Source organism: Vombatus ursinus, unplaced genomic scaffold (assembly GCF_900497805.2).
Source record: "Vombatus ursinus unplaced genomic scaffold, bare-nosed wombat genome assembly UNPS02009205.1, whole genome shotgun sequence".
Lineage (NCBI taxonomy): Eukaryota > Metazoa > Chordata > Mammalia > Diprotodontia > Vombatidae > Vombatus > Vombatus ursinus.
In genome coordinates, this window is record NW_020948983.1 from 62990 (window position 1) to 68989 (window position 6000).

Sequence of the window (6000 nt, forward strand, 5' to 3'; positions counted from 1 at the left end):
CATTTCCTACTCATAATATTGGTGAAAACTGTGAAGTGCAGACAGGATGCATCCCATTTAGTTCAAGAACTGCTATTTGGGTGTAAGTTGAGTCCATACAATGGTGGTATATTAACTCTCTTTTTTAAAAAAAATTGTATATCAGTGTGCTGAATTAAGAATTTTCTAAATGTTGCTCTAGATTAGATTTATGTGTATGGAACTGGTAGGGTAGAAAGAGGAATACTTGACTTAATCTGGCTTTAAAATGAAATGCTAACTAAAAGTTAAACTGACACTTTTGTAAAGTTGGAAATTAGACATGTTGGATGTAGAGAGAAAAGTGCATTGTGTTCACTCAACCTTTGTAGTCTGTATTTATACAAGAATGTGAAAGGGAAACCTAACAGAAGGTGTTTACTGAACAGTTTTTCTTCTTAGTATTCCAATAATTTTTCTGGACGTGTGCCAGGATTTGATACTAAGTAAAATGCATTCAGATGGTTGCACCTTTCACAATTTAACAGTCATTTTGCATGAGATTTTCTTTTGGGGAAATGTGCCTAACTGATCACCTTAAAGTCAGCTTGTTAAATTTACTAAACCTGAATAAAACTGAAGTGCTGGTGGACAGCTGTTAGAGGAAAGTAAAAGTCATTGTACATTTACAAAGAATCTGTCAAGACTAAGCTGACTATATATAGCTCTTGCAGCTGTGTTTAGGTTGCCTTGGACCTCATGCATGGGATTGTCTGCCTTATTCTTGTGCACAGGCAACAGTTTTGCTGAGATGTTATTTAGCATTCTACAGAATAGAATGTTTGTGTACAGTTCTTTATTTTTAGCAATCGATTCAATAGGTGTAGTAATACCTATCACTGGAAAATACAGTAGTGTTTTGTTTTTGAACTGTCTTCATGCCTTAGATTTATTTGACCCTTTGAAGAACACTTTGTATAAAAAGACAGAAGACCATGTTGTAGGCAATTACTAACTCTAACTAGACATATACTTCGATAGCAAATTATCCAAATTTTCAAGTTTGTGAAATGGCAAAATAATTTTAATGAATATTTGTGTTTTTTATTGTTTCATTGTTTGATTTTATTTTATGTTCTCTGTCAGTATAGAGAAACAGAAAGGTGTAAGGATAGAGAATTGATGTTAAAGTCTGGAAGGCTTAGGTTTAAATCTCACCTGTGACACATACTGACACAAATCACAACGTCATGTGATGTTCCAGGCATCTCTGAAGGAATAAAAGTTGAAGAGCAGTTGTTGATCTGTTCGTAGGTGACCTCTTCATCTGTAGGGAATCTTCCATTTAGACTTTATGCAAGGCAAACTCCATGATAGGTGAACAGCCTCCATAAGCATACATCTTGTTTTGTGCCTTACTTTAGTAATTGAAGGGTCATTGAACCATTCTCTGGGTTTGCAGTTATTGAGGAATCTTGTAAGTCTATAAGACTGTTTTGCTCTCCCAAGTCAAGTGCATTTTTTTAAGTAATCACTAAACAACAGGATCTAGTATTTTCTGTACCTTTTGGTCAAATGTATGACTTGATGTGGTCAGCATTAGAAATTTGTTTACAAAAGTCTGTTCCTTTCTTGTGTTTTTTTCTCTAGGCTACCCTCAGTTCAGATGTAGTTCTTAATTGTAAAGATGGTAATGTAGGTCTCTATGGTCTTTTTTTTGGTGGTAGTAATAAAATTTTTCCTTTTATCCTTTTGATAACTTTTCCATGAGGTTTTGTAAAACGAACCCTTTGATGCTTTTCAAGGTTGTGTTGCTCCCAGATTTCTTCAGTCTGTGCTTGATCTTAAATATTTCTGCTTTCTTTTGACCTGTCAGGTTCATCCATGGATGATGGTATGTCACACGTGAATATTATACTGAAGTTTCTGTGAACATGGTTTTTTGTTTTTAATTTTGGTTTCCTTTGTAATTTTATGTGTGTATTTTATGCGTTTAAAAATGAGGAGTCTACCTAGCAGTCTGCTAAAAGGGTCCATGACACAAAGATTAAGAACTTCTGCTCTAGATCTTTTCTTTCATTTCTTCTTTCGTCTTTTTTATGAGTAATACTGCTAGCAGTCTTTCACTATTCTTCTTAACATTATTTTACAAATAAGTTTGTGTTCCAAACTTGTATACCCCTTGGTTGTCTTGCCTCTGCTTGTAAGATCAAATGCCAGTTGCATCAAGCACCCAAACTTTACAGGGTCATAGAGGTGAGACTAACAATACAAATAAGAAAAAAAGTGTAATGCCCAGATTACATCTAATTGGCCGGCCAGCCTATTAAATTAATACATCTTTATGTATGTCTATGCATGTGCAAAAATAGATAATGAATTGGATTCAAAATTGAATAGGAGTAAGAGTCAGCTGGATTGCATTTTGGAAATTACTTCTTTTAATGATTCTAAGCTGCTCCTGGTGCAGATATCTGATTTTTTAAGACAACTGTCTTCCTGGTTATGATGGTGACTCAAAGGGCAATGGAGAAAAGCATAATAGACCCAGGTAGATTACAGCATGTTTTCAAAGTTTTAAGGAAGAAATGATGTAAAACGGTGGTCAAACTGAAATAGAAACGAGAGCCACTAATTTGTTAATAAGTATCCCTATGGACTGCAAAATGTATTACTGTGTTTTAATATATTTGTATTTGTAAATATTCCGTGATTACATTTTAATCTGGATTGGGCTACACTCAGGAGTGTTATGAGCCACATGTTTGACTTTCCTAGTGTAAAAGATGTCATTGATGAAATTTATGATTGGAAAAGGATCAATTATGTCAAGCAAGGGATAAAGTAAAGCTCCAATGCTTCACTAGTACCCATGAAATGTGAAAAAGATTTGAAACCTCTAACACATTGGCCCTGTGGAGGATCTACAAGAAAATATGAACAACAATTACATAGGATGAAAAAGCATGGATATGTGGTGATCTGTGCCAGAAAATGAGATGACCCACAATGAGATCCCAGGTCCTTTGAAATTAAGTATATGAGTATTTCAATAGTTTTAAGATTTTAATATCTAACACTTTAACATGCTGGAAACAAACATTAATGTGTATATTTAGTACTAACTTCATGTACAGCTATATTAATTTTAAGAGCCAAACTGTTAAGATTGTAACCTAATTCCTTGTACCTTGGTTGGGATTTATTTAGAATTCATCACAATTAACCTCATATGAGTGGAGAAGGGAGATGTGATGGATAAAGAAAAACATGTTCCAGGGTTTTCATGACACTGATCTTATTTATCTGGCAGCTCCTTAATATCCTTTGCAGACTCATCATCCTTGACCATTCCCTCTATATGGGTATATTTGAGGGCCCTCCATATCACCATCTGTCTATTGGAGATCTCAGATGAGATATTCTGTAGATATTTCCACTTATGCCCCAAATAGGACTCATTTCTCCCCCCCATCTAAAATCTCTTCCCCATGCTACCCCCTTCCAGTCATATTCACAACCTGAGTCATCTTCCACCATCTCCTCTCTCCTCTCATCTAATCAGTTGCCAAGACCATTCTACCACTTCTACATATCACTCTATCCTTCTGTTAATTCATAACCACCCTTTCCCAACCAGGTCAGGCACTCCTTATCTCTAATCTAGACAACTGCAAGTTCCCTATTTAATCACTCCATCCCCATGCTTTCCTCACACCAGTTTAGCTTCCATTTACCTGACATTGATATTCTTGAAGCACAGTTCTGCCCACGACACCTCCCTGCTTAAGAAACTAGTGGCTCCCTTGTACCTTTAGGACAAACTTCTTGACTTTTAAAGCTCTTTGCAATGTGTCTCTACCTTACCTTTCCAGGTTTATTATAAGATATTCTTCAGGTACTCAATGGTCTAGCCAAACTGACCTGCTTTCTGTTCCCTGCAGAAGACATTCCATCTCATCTTTTTGCATTTCTATGTTATTTTTCGTGCTTGGAATGTACTCCCTACTCATCTCTGCCTTAAGAGTCCTTAACTTCCTTCAAAGGGCAGCTCAGATGCCATGTCCTATAGGAAACCTATCCCCTCACTTTGCATGTGTTTTATATTTTATGTATATGGTTCCCCACACACACACTATAAGCTCCATAAGGGCAGAGACTTGTTTTTTGTGTATATGTGTATGTATGTATGTGTGTGTATATACACACACATATATATCCCTAATGCCTGCACGTAGTAAGCATTTGATAATGCTTATTGAATTAAATATTGCATACCTTTGCAGAGAGGTGAGGCCATCTTGGATTAGATATGGGATGATGGGGATAACATTGATAAGTGTAAAAATATATATAAACTTGATTGTATTAGGTGACAGTAACACTATTTCCCAGTAATAAATATTATCCTCTTAATTATTGACCCTAATGTTCCCTCTTAAATATCTTTTAATACATTTTCTTTAGTAAAGTGTAGTTTACTTGCCTATTGGAGTATTGTAAACAAATATTATGTTTCATAGGTTACTCAATGCCACAAGACATTTTCAGGGAAATAACTGAGGTTTCATCTTAATTTGCTTGTAGCATTGACAAATCTAAAATATGACCAGGGTTATTGTAAGGATCAACTGAGAAAATACATGCAGAGTGATTTACAGACTTTAAAGTGCCGTGTAATTTTGAGCCAGTATGAGGATGAAATTGAGGTTTGTTTTCCTGACTTGTTTATGGAAAAGAATAGGTGATACGTTTTATTTCAAAGGAATTCCAGTCAGTCCAAGAATACAATGGGTGCTGATGGTTTTCTAAAATCTTTCATTATAGACATTTGACTTTGTGGGGAGCTAATAAATTTGTTGAATTTGAATCTTATTATTTTATTGTGAAAGACATACATTTAAGACTTTGGTTTACCTGCACATATCAGCCCCTGAACTTTGACTACTTTGTGCCTGGTGTCAGATACCTGACTGAAATCTACCTGTATTAGTGATCCCATTCCATCTCATCTCTAGCAAATTGCCTCCTCTGTCATCTCTCTTCTACCACATCTTCAATCTCTCCCCCTCTATAATTTGTTTACCCATGCCCGTTTTTCCCCCATCTTCAAAAAGCTCTCACTTCATCCATCTCTACTAACTATTGTCCTGTATCCTGCCTTTTGTGGCTGAACTTGAGAAGGTCCTCTACAGTAGATGCCTCTCCTTCTCTTCTTCCCTTTGTCTTGACTGTCTACCATCTGGCTTCCACCCTCATCATTCCACCAAAACTGCTCTCTGCAGGGATACCATTGATCTCTTAATTGCCAGATCCAGTGTTCTTTCTCATTTCTCATCCTTGACATCTCTGCAGACTTTGATGCTGTTAACCACTCTCTTTTCCTTGATACTCTGTGTTTTTAGGATACTGCTCTCTCCAGGCTCTCCTACCTATATTAGTATTTCTCAGTCTCCTTTGCTGGATCTTTATCAAGTTGTCAGATAAAAATTAGAAGCTATTTGGGTCATGCCCACTAACCTTGGGGGTCTCACAGGGCTTTGTCCAGGGATTGTTATCTCTATGCTGAAGATTCTCAAATCTACCTATAATGCCTTAATTTCTCTGCTGACCTCCAGTCTCATATCTCCAATTGCCTATTAGCTCAACCTGAATGTCTTGTAGACATTTTAAACTCAACATGTCCCAAAGTGACCTTATTCTTTCCCTCTCCCTCCTCTTCCCTCTTCCAAACTTCCCTGTTACCGGCTAGGTTACTCCTCTCAGCCCCACAATGTCTTAACCTAGTTGTCATCTCACTGTTGCCCACTTCCCACCCCTCCATATCCAAACTGCTGCCAGAACCTGTTGACTTCACCATTTCAGCATCTCTTGAATGTACACCACTTATTTAATACTACCACCACCCTGGTGCAGGCCCTTTATGCCTGCCTGGACTCCTCATGCCTGAACTATTACAATAGCCTGCTGGTTGCTTTGGGCAAAACAGTTTATTATGCTGTGGCCAACCTGGTGATGAATCTCTGAGCTTATTCTCATGTG